This window comes from Triticum aestivum, chromosome 5D, assembly GCF_018294505.1.
Source record: "Triticum aestivum cultivar Chinese Spring chromosome 5D, IWGSC CS RefSeq v2.1, whole genome shotgun sequence".
In the NCBI taxonomy this organism is placed as follows: Eukaryota; Viridiplantae; Streptophyta; class Magnoliopsida; order Poales; family Poaceae; genus Triticum; species Triticum aestivum.
Window position 1 is genome coordinate 24,920,412 of NC_057808.1, and position 11,830 is coordinate 24,932,241.

An 11,830-nucleotide genomic window follows, 5' to 3' on the forward strand; every position below is an offset into this window, starting at 1 on the left:
GGCATGGTACGGACTTCTTATCTTGACCACCTCAAAGGTCAATTTTTCCACCCTGTAGTTGTGCTCATCTCCAAAGGCCACTTCCAACTCGATCTTGCAGACTGGGTACGCCGACTTACCAGGTACCACACCATGGAAAATAGTGTTTGATTGGCTGAGATTCTTATCAATCAACCCCATACAACGAAATGTCTCATAATAGAGGATGTTGATGCTGCTGCCTCCATCCATGAGTACCTTAGTGAACTTATATCCTCCCACCTGAGGAGCCACCACCAAGGCCAAGTGACCCGGATTATCCACCCGGGGAGGGTGATCCTCCCTACTCCACACTATAGGCTGCTCAGACCACCGCAAGTAGCGTGGAACCGCCGGCTCAACAACATTCATAGCCCTCTTATGAAGCTTCTGTTCTCGCTTACACAGACTGGTGGTAAACACATGATACTGTCCACCGCTAAGCTGCTTTGGATTAGTCTGATAACCTCCCTGCTGCTGTTGATGACCCTGGCCAGACTGCTGATTAAAGCCCCCTTGACCGTTCTGAGGGTTAGAATTTGAGCCGCCGCCCGGGCCATGAAAGCCGCCGGCGCCTGAGCCGCCGCCCGGGCCATTGTAATTCTTAAAGGCCTTCATGATTGCACAGTCCTTCCATAGATGAGTTGCTGGCTTATCTCTAGAGCAATGCCTTGGACAAGGCTCATTCAACAGTTGCTCCAGCGTCGGGCCTGACCCGCCGCCTCGGGGAGGGGGCCTCCCCTTGCGTCGCTGGTTATTACCTTGTGAGCTGGCGTTGGCTACAAACTCTAGGCTGCCATCGGCCTTGCGCTTGCCTCCTCCTTGGTTCCCGGGTTATGCTGAGGACCCTTGCCATTGCCGTTCTTCTTTCCCTTCCCTGTCCTTTCATCATCTGAAGCGGGGTCCTTGGTACCATCAGAATCGGCGTACTTGACAAGAGCCGCCATCAGTGTACCCATATCATTGCAGTCGCGCTTAAGCCGCCCGAGTTTCATCTTCAGGGGCACAAAACGACAATTCTGCTCCAACATTAAGACTGCAGAGCCGGCATCCATCTTATCCGAGGAATGTATTATCTCCTTAACCCGGCGAACCCAATGTGTCGTAGACTCACCCTCCTGCTGCTTGCAGTTAGTCAAATCCACAATTGACATAGACTGCCTACAGGTATCCTTGAAGTTTTGGATGAACCGGGCCTTCAGCTCAGCCCAAGACCCAATGGAATTCGGTGGTAGCCCTTTCAACCAAGTGCGGGCAGTCCCATCTAACATCATGGTGAAGTACTTAGCCATGGCCGCTTCACTGACCTCCAGCAGTTCCATAGCCATCTCATAACTCTCGATCCAGGCTGCGGGTTGTAAGTCTGCCGTGTAATTAGGCACCTTCCTAGGGCCTTTGAAGTCCTTGGGTAGACGTTCATTGCGGATAGCTGGCACTAAACAAGGGACACCCCCAGTCCTGGTAGGGATACCCACGTCGACGGAAGTCGTCGGATAAGCCGGGGGAGTCTGGTAAGCCGTCAGCTGAGGCACCTGTTCCGCCTCTTGCCGCGCTCTGTCTTGGCCTGCTGCGTGAAAGGCTCCGTTATGAGCCGGGCCATGGCCAGGAGGCGGGTCATGGCGTCGGACGTTACTTGAGCCGGTCGTTGAGACCATGTGTCTGCTGTAACTCGGGCTCCGGCCTGGACGAGGGGTCGAGTGGATCCTGTCCCGGCTGTAGGAGTACGCCTCTTGCTGCGCCAGTGCCGTCTGAAGAAGTTCCCTGACCCGGCGGGTTTCAATAGCCGTCGGAGAGTCGCCGTCAATTGGGAGAGCCGCCAGCCGTGCTGCCGCGGCGACCATGTTCTCCAGCGGGTTGGCATAATGACCCGGTCGTATTGGCACGTACTGAGGCGGGGCAGGGGGCATCTGGGGAGGCCCCATCACTTGTGGCTGAGTAGGGTCCCAGATCCGGGCACTACGACCCCTGGCGGGTTACTAGACCCTGCACCTGGCGTGTTGAAGAGGTTTCGTGGATCGTAAACCGGAGGGAGTCGAGATTGGGCCTTTTGATGCCTCCTTCTCAGGACCTCATTGGACGCGTTTTGATCCATCGTGAGTCGGAAGGACTGCGCTTGAATCAACTGGGTTTGGGCGTCGAGAGCCGCCCTTTCCGTAGCCATCCTGATCCCTTCTGCTGCCAGATCCTCCTTAGCTTTCACTAGATCCAACTTTAACTGTGCCACCTCCGCATCATGCTGAGCTTGATCCGCCGGGTCAACCGTGGCGGTTAACAGGGCCGTCATCTTGTCCGTGAGATCCATTAGCACCTGAGCCGGCGAGGGCACCGGGTTTCCCGCTCCAGCAGCGGGGTTCTGAACAGGCTGTGCACCGGCCATAAAGACTCCAACCTGACTTGGCGGCTCAAACAGGTCCGGAATACTGTCACCATCGGAACAACCCATGAGCCTGCCATCTTGAAGTTGATACAACGAGTTTGACTCATCGGTGGACGACTCGCCGTCAGAGCCGGCGGCCGTCTCATCACCAGATCCAGATCGATCAGAGGGCCCTCCATGGATGCATCCCACAAAAGCATGCCTTAAGGCAGGCCGGGCCCGGGCGGGTCGTGCACGCTGAGCCGTCTCGATGAGATCGGCGCAGAGATCCGGCTCAGGGCCCGGCTCACCAATCTTGCCAATGAAAACATGAATTCCGCTGAAGGGGACCCGGTACCCGTACTCCATTGAGCCGGCGTCGGGGCCCCAGTTTGCATCGTCGATGTAGAGCTTGTCGCGACGACTCTTGGTCATCCGGCCCACAGCGTATCCCTTGAGCCCTTCGAAGCTGCCCTTCAAGAACTCAAATCCACCGTGCGCTGGCCCCACGGTGGGCGCCAACTGTCATGGAATTGTCATGGCAGATGTCCTCAAGCTAGGACTTAGTCGTGGAGCCATCGCCGCTAGGAAGCTTGAAGGGGTTAACGGGACAAGCAACACGAGGGTTATACTGGTTCGGCCCCTTGCAGTGAAGGTAAAAGCCTACGTCCAGTTGAGGTGGTATTGATTAGGGTTTCGAGGACCAGGGAGCTTAATTGCTATGCCTGGCTCTCGACGAGATCTTCCTTCTTCCCAAAACCGCTGCCGGGTCGTCCCTTTATATAGGGAGGCTGACGCCCAGCAACTCTCAGAGTCCCGGCCGGCTCATAAGAGTGTCCGGCTCGGACTCTCAATTACTCTTGCCTTACACTACAAGTTCTACCATAATAATGATTGTAACTACGGGCCTTAAGCCGTATCCGGGTCTTAAGCCCATCTTTGGCCCACCGTCTTCAAGCTTAGCGCCGGGCTTCTGGCAATGACCATATGAGTAACCCGGCCCCTCCTGGCGGGTGACTCTAAGGTCTATATCCTCAACAATAAGGGATAAACATCTCAGGCAATTCATAATAGCATGATATGGTATATCCCTTTCTGACGGAGAAGTCTTTCATTTCTTCGTCTTTGGCATTCGCGTCGGTGTTCACCTTCGCGAAGATTGCCACCACCTTGTCGATGCACCAGATAATATTGCTATCTCTATAGCTAATAAAATAAGTGCATTACTTAAGGTTGACACGCAGGTCATTAAAGTGACAATCATATGGCTCCAGCCATCATGCCGAATCATGACACGCAGGTCATGTTAATTACATCATATAGTCATCTCATACATAATCAAATTGAATATGAGCATTGCTATACCACATCACATGCACATCCTGCAAAACCAAGTTAGACGCCTCTAATCGGTTTATGTAAAATTTTATTTTACGTGGCTTCTAAGGTTTTGACTTAAACCGCAGCTACCAACGTTTTATCATCAAGTATGATTATTCAAGTTGCTAGATTAACATCTCGGGGTGTATGAAACACGAGATAATTAAATCTCGAGCCCCATACTACACTTCGTCATACGCATGACCCCCGTGCAGATCATATCTGCAATGCCCTTTCATCTGCGAATTTCATCTTTCTTTTGACTACGGTAGAACCCAAAGAACTGATAGCACTTCCATGATCAATCAGGATCACGGATTGCCAGAACTTTGTCAAATTCCACCATGCTGTCTCGAGATTGAGCAAACGCAAATTCTAGGGAAGCAACAAGAACCTCGGGTAACAGATTTCATCTGTCACCCACATAAATAATTTTCAGCAATAGATCTCATCTACTACCTAATTATATTATGCAATACCCATACATCTCCATGTATTCCAGATCGAAACCTGCATCTACGCATAGCACGGCTCTTGATGCCACTGTAGGGTAAAGCAGCAGAAAACAAAAAAATTCCGACCTACGCACCAGCCCAGTACCACTATGGAGACTGCATACATGGTTTGATCTTTTTCGTTACCGACTCGTAGCGCAGCGGGAAGTAGAGTCGATGACGATCGGCGGTGCAGATCCCCGCAGCTAGGATTTACAACCTCCCAACCGCGAGGATGTATACCCTCATCTGCTCCTCAGACAACCCTCCGGGAGGCGGTCGAACAGCCCCCCCGGACGGTGTCGCGGACAGCCCTTCGGGAGGACCTTCGAAACTCGAACGGTCACTCGGACAGCCCTTCGGGAGGACCTTCGAAACTCGGACGGTCACACGGACAGCCCTTCGGGAGGCACTCACGAACTAAGACTGAAACTACGATCTCTCTACAGAGTTGCACACATACGGTGTCATCTATCCGGCAGGGCTTCGCCGTCCAGAACTAGTTCCTGCCGGAACCCAGACAGCCTTACGGCTCTACGAAACTCTTTTCGTGGGAGGGAGAGAAGAAGCCAGAAAATGCATGGCATGTGTATGAGAGCAAGGGAGGATTGTGGAGGGCTGCCCCTCCACCTCTATTTATAGGAAATCCCAAGGGGGTAGGGTAGTTTCACAAAAAAACCAAAATGCACATGAATGAAGTCCTTCCACAAGGACCTAGCAGTGAAACCGATGAACAAGAGGGTCCCCAAGGGGGGATACCCCATGTGGCCGGCCACACCCCCATGAGGGGCCCAAAAAATGGCTCCTATCCTTCCATGTCATCCCCAAGATCTTTTCGAGCAAAGCCTCAAAAGGTGGCTTTCCATAAAGTAACCATAAAGCTGATTTTCACTATTCACGACGACATTTTCCAGCGTCTGATCGAACTGAAAATATTTATGTGGGCTAAGAACATTTCCAGTACCTACTAAAATGATTTTCAACGCGTTCCGAAACAATTCCGGTTTTAGTGATTTTCATCTGCGAAACGCATCTGAAGTGGCTCCGGCAGCTCCGGAACATTTCCGGTTTTTATCTCAGAAAATTCCAAAAAGCTTCCAGAATGATTCTGGCATCCTCCAAGAATTATCAGGCATGTGCCGAAACCAATTTGACTTAATGGTGTATCCCGAAACAACTTTTCGGTATCATCGAAACTTATCCGATGGCCTCTCTCTGCGGTACGATTCCGCTGTCCGAAACTTTTCGGTGTCCGAAACTTTTTCGGTGATTTTCTCTCAGTCCCTGTCTAGTATTCAGCAGATAGATGACCCTTAAGCATGTGACCCTATAGGTTCGGTGAAGTATAGACATGACCCGGAACCCCTTCCGATCAATGATCAACATCGGAGCCGTGGACACCCATATTGACCCCTATACCCACACGAATAAATATTCGAGTGAACCTCCAGTTGCCGTGTGCTATTCCTGTTGCTTCGCGATATGTTACAAATACCCGAGGTGAGACATGTTGGCATTCCCGTGGATCAACAACTTGTCCACTATGCTAGTTACCTCGTTACCGGTTTTGCTCTCTTTTCTCGTTTCCGTGTTCCGGCATCCCAGTGATCAAATCACACTGTGTCTGGCCAGACGATGATGGATACCGTAATACCGAGAGGGCCCGAGAATATCTCTCCATCGTCGGAGGAGCAAATCCCAATCTTGAGCTCTCAAGTTACTTGACACACTTTTCCATGAACCCGTAAGCCGCCGTAATAGCCACCCATTTACGGATGACGTTTAACAAACCCCAAAGTTCATGAAGCAAGCATGAAGAAACTCGATACTCTCATGGTCTAAGGAATCATGCAAACGTTAACCATCTCTGTGTTATGCACCATTAACTTGTGACGAATGAATCTCTTAGCATAATATCAATCCGGGTCGATTCAACACAAATGTTCTCTTAACATTGTGCCCTCAAAATTGCTGGCATAGACATGCCCATGATCAGGAAAACAGAACCATCATGCAACACTTGAGCTAGTCTTAGAGGCCAGACTAGGAATACTTCTTACCGTTTATTATTCCACACGTGCATATGAGTCTTCCTCCGAGCCTCGTGGATATTGCAGACTCGAGAATCATTGCAGTTATAGCATGGAACATAAACATAATTATGAACTCGGAGATAAATAATATCATTTATTATTGCCTCTAGGGCATATCTCCTACAGAGGAGAGGGGGAGGACAGGCGCAGCAGAGAGGAGCCATGGCCGCCGGCGAGATCTGGGAGGAGGGGGGCGAGGAGCAGGGGGGAGAGGGGAGAGAGGGGAGAGGGGAACCCATCGGCTGGTCTAGACAGGTGAGTTTGACCATGTCGAAATGGCAATTGACAATATATACTAAGCTCCTGAGTTGTGCGTGTTCAACCTGGAGCGTTATCCAACTCTTTGTGCGCAATTGAGAAAACCTAAATAATTTACTTGCTTGCACGTGACGAGGATGTTGGAGACAAAGTCGGATTCAGCGAACCTCAAATTCTGCAGGTAGAGGCGCGTGAGACCAGCAAATGCATTCAGGCACTGGTTGAAAACGACACGAACCGTTTACCATAGTTGAGCATATCACGAATGGTGCACTCTAGGCGTTCCTTCTGCACCAAAACTCTGAATTCGTCTTTGCCAATCTTGTGTGTCGTCATGGCACTGCCAACAACACGCCCAACTGATAAGGGGGCCTCATCTCTCAAATAGAACGTTGCGCTGAGGAGGCGGATGGTTCACCCGCCCGGGACCCTCCGTGTCAGTATGCTCTTTGTCGCTTTGACCACAGCTGCATTAGACATCTGAACCAATTCATCATCAGACATGCCGGTTTTGGTTTTTGAGGGCAGGAGGTTCCGACTCCTGAGCACTTATTGTGAGCCGTGAGAGCATGGCCGGAAGCTGTCTCCACCGTCTCGAGAGGGCACTGGTTCTCACAGCGGCGCTGACATCGAGTCGGTCAAGAATGTTGACCAGGATGTCGTCGGGCAAGCTGCTGACCCTATCATCTTGATTGACTTTCTGCATTTGTCAACGAAACAAATCAGAGTTGATCAAATACGCAACATTGAAGGTCTCAAAAGTGCAAGTTTGATAGTCGCAGGCAGAGATACAATTTGTTTACTGCCATAGAGATGCACCTTTGATCTATTTAAGATAATAACACAACTTTGATTTATTTATTTTTGGTACGAAAACAAAAGTAGATTCCGATAGGCTAAGTTAAAGATGCGATTTGCGAACCAACCTGTGGTTGGATGGTTAGAGGGACAGTGGTATCCCCAGCCCACCTGGTGCTCTCATTATTCCTGAATTTATTTCAGGATTTCCGGCGATGTGCCCTCAGTGGGAGGAGACGTTCACGTCGACGACGATGCGCCTACGGTGACTTCGTAAATTTCAAGATGACATGCTGGCTCAGTCTCTCGGAGGTGCTCATAGGGATAGGGTGTGCGTGTGTGCATTCATAGGGATGAGTGTATGCGCGTATGTATGAGCGCTTGTGTTTGTACTGATGTTAAAAAAAGTTAAAGATGCGATTTTGATGCTGCACGATAGACTGAAAGGAAAATAAGATAGGATATTCAGAGGAAGGAGAGGACAGGAACTCACCCCCATGGCCGAACCGGACTGCTTGGCCATCAATTTGGCAGCCCGTCGCCGGCGACTAGACCTCCCCATCGCCCGAGTTGCTGGTCACTCCGAAAACTGATGTCTAGGGAGTTGTTGCTCGTGGTCTCCTCTTAAAACTGGCGGGTACCACGGTGTCCAGTCCGCCACCGCCATATAGCTGTGACTGCGAGGTTCCAGGGAAACTCGTTAAAATTCTATCCATATTGGAGTACAATGGAAAATATCAACCTAAAATCTAATTAGTGCGCGCGCACCTTCGGGTAGAATCGAGCGGCCGAACGCTCGCCGCTCGATCAACTCAGATCGTGTGGCCTCACGAGGCCAGGTGTTACCTGGTCGGGGAGCCGCGAGCGGCCACACTACACGACAAACCCCATCCTCTTCTCCACCTTCTCCTCTTCAGTTGCGCCCCATCCTCCCCCGTCGTTCCCCTCCTCCACCTGCCCCGAGCAGCAGGGAGCACAGGCGCCTGTGCTGCTTCGCCATGGATGGCCGGCCCGAGCAGCATCCAGCAGGCAGCGAAGTGAGGCCGGAGGTCCTCTCCTCCCCACGATCCAGGTGACAGCGAGATCCAGCAGATGCTGACCAACCGCGGTTGCCGTTGCCACGACACGCGGCTCTCCTTCCCATGGTGGAGCTGCTGCTTTCCGACGCGGATCCGGACGAGGGTCATCCTCGTCGCCCCAGCCTCTTCCTGCAGGTTCCAGCGTCCGCCACTGCAGGGCGCTGTGGTCGAGCGCCTTCACCCGATCTGCCTCGCACGCAGCAGCAACATCCTCTGCTCTTCTATGTGTCTACAGTAGCAGATCGATTCATCGAGGCGCGGCCACCGGCAAAAGCTAGCTGAGAACCTCACAAGCAAGCAGCTTAATTGATTTTGCTGTTTATAACATGCATGCCTCGCCGTAGACTTTTGCATGTGTACGCTGGGCTGGCTAGCTTTGCTCTTGATCGATTTACGCGACGACATCGCAGAAAAATATCTCTCTACTAGTATTGCACAAGCATCGTTTTGTAGTTGGATATTGACTGTCAGTTAGTTGGCCAAAACAGATGATTAAGTTGCACATCCTAATGACAGGAGTATTTGAGACAGGGGTGTGCCTACAGCTGTGCCGGCAGCGGTCGTCGAGGTGCGACTACTAGATTCATTATGGCTGGGGTTAGCAGGTCGTCAGGGAGACCCTGATTTTGGAGTCATCGACCATCTATCCTCCATGCATTTTCTTCTATCGGGAGACATTGATGTTTAGTTGGCTTGTAATGTAGTCTAGTTACACATACATTGATGTTTAGTTGGCAGTAAGACTAGTTGCGCACATATATGCTCAGTTGGCTTGTAATTTAGTCTAGTTGCATACACATTGATGTTTAGTTGGCTTGTAATGTAGTCTAGTTGCACACATATTGATGTTTAGTTGGCAGAAAGACTAGTTGCACACATATATGCTCAGTTGGCTTATAATTTAGTCTAGTTGCACACGTATTGATGTTTAGTTAGCAGGACACTAGTTGCACACACATATGCGCAATTGACGTGACAATGTAGTCCAGTTACACATACATTGATATTTAGTTGGCAGGACTAGTTACACACATATATGCTCAGTTGGCGTGGCAATGTAGTCTAGTTGCACACGCATTGATGTTTAGTTGGCAGGACTATTGGCACGCATATACTCAGTTGGCGCGGCAATGTAGTCTAGTTGCACACACATTGATGTTTAGTTGGCAGAAGGACTATTGGCACACGCATATGCTTAGTTGGCGCGGCATGTAGTCTAGTTGCACACATATTGATATTTAGTTGTCAGGAAGACTAGTTCGTCGAAACATCTCCATATGGAATCTATTTTTGAAGAGCACGTCGCGAGAGTTTCAGCGGTGAAAACGGATCTTAATTCCGAAGCGCGATCTAAAAGTTATGATTTTTTAAAAATTTGAAAACCCAAAATAAATGCGTTCATATCTGTTCACATGTTTGCTTTTGTAGTACTTTTTTAGTACATGGTACTTTTTTTAATTAGAATTGTTTTATCAATTGGAAGGGACAAATTATTACCTTTTATGGATTATGAATCAAAATTGTCTGTTTTAGACCGGCCGCTCGCTGGATCGGTCCAAATATCAAGGGGCGGCCTGTGATGGATGGCCCGGCAGGGTCCGTATGCTCCACATATGGACAAGTATAGTACAACTAGCTCTCCTTTCCGGTTAGAACCTTCAAGAGTGGTTTTTCTCCACCCTCCTTCAATGTACCTACGCAAGAAAACATAGCAAACATTTCAAAAAATTGTAAAATTTTGTGGGAATGATCATCAACAAATTTTATGGTGGCTTGCAAAGTTTGCTGGTCAAATAACATTCGAGGAGCTATGTAAAAAAAAAGACGAAATCACATAAAATTAGTCAAAATGTAAGTGTGGGAATGATCATCTACAAATTTTATGGTCGCTTGCAAAGTTTGATGGTAACATTCGAGAAGCTATCTACAAAAAAGACAAAATCACAGAAAATTAGTCAAAATGTAAGTGTACTGTTTGAGCAGATTTTGTAATTAGACAAAATCATTGAAAACCATAACATTTGTTGATGATCATTCCCACAAATTTTCAGAATATTTTAAAATATTTTGCTATGTTTTCTTGCGTGGGTGCAGCCACTACTTTCCCTAGAACCTTCCCAGACCCCTTTTGTGCTTTTTTTTTTACTTTTACATTTTCGTTTTTTCTTATGTTTTTTCATTTTAATATTTTATTTTAATTTTTCCATTCACGATTACTTTTGAAAATCCATGAATTGTTTCCAAATTTGCAAACTATTTTGAAATTTGAATATTTTTTCAGAATCCTGAAAAATGTTTAATTCACAAATATTTTTTGAATTCATGGACATTTTTATGAAATTTGGGAACACATTGCAAATTAATGAATAGTTCTTAGATCATGAACGGTTTTGAAATATAGGAACACTTTTCAAATTCACCAAACATTTTGAAAGCTAGGAACTTGAGATATGTGTATTTTTTGAATCTAAAAACATTTCTTGAAATTCGCAATCAGTTTTTGTCAATTTCTTGAACTTTTTGGAAACTCTGGCACAATTTTCAAATTCATGAATCTTTCTTTGAATTATGGAATTTTTTGAAATACTGATATTTCTTTCGAATTGGGGATTCGAGGGCATTTTCAAAGTAAAAAAGAAAAACAGAAAAAAAATACGCCAGTAAAAAACAAGAAGAACCTTTTATGAGGTTCCAAAAAAACTGGGTTGCGCGATTACTGTGTTTCCTCCGCACCCGCGGGGAGTAGGAGGTCCCTAAACGGCACAAGGACGCTAAAAGGTTCCCCTGGTTTTTCTGGGGGGCGGTTTTCTCTGGTTTTTGGAGCAATCTTATTTAGTTTTTATATGTTGTTTTCTTTTTTTACTTTCATATTTGCGCTTTTTTTCAAGTTCATTTTTCTTAAATTAGCAAACTGTTCTCAAATTCATGAGCATTTTTTAGATCCATAAACTTTTTTGATTCCATGTTTTTTTGTGAATTCATGAACTTGTTTCAATTCGTGATCTTTATTTTTAAAAAATAACTTTCCTCAAATTCATGAACTTTTTCCATATTCACGATTTTAAAAAATTATGAACTTTTTAACATTCATGATCTTTTCCCAAATTTTGAACCTATTTCAAATTGATGAACTTTTTTTTTCAAATTCTCTAACACTTCCAAATTTTGTGGATTTTTTTAAAAATTGAATTTTCTTAAATTTATGCTTTTGCAGATACATGTTTTTTTAAGCCAACCGGTCAAGCGTCACATGGTCAATCACTCAACTTGTTTTTTGAACACAGTACAAACGCAAGTGCTCATATACACGCGCATACACTCACTCCTATGAACGCACACACGCACACCCTATCC

The 11,830-nt window shown here is 47.5% G+C and overlaps 1 pseudogene; it reads right to left on the reverse strand.

The window, feature by feature from the left end:
* Positions 1 to 7,896, reverse strand: part of LOC123120157 (uncharacterized) — a 40,868-nt pseudogene extending 32,972 nt beyond the window's left edge.
* Between the last annotated feature and the right edge of the window lie 3,934 nt (positions 7,897 to 11,830).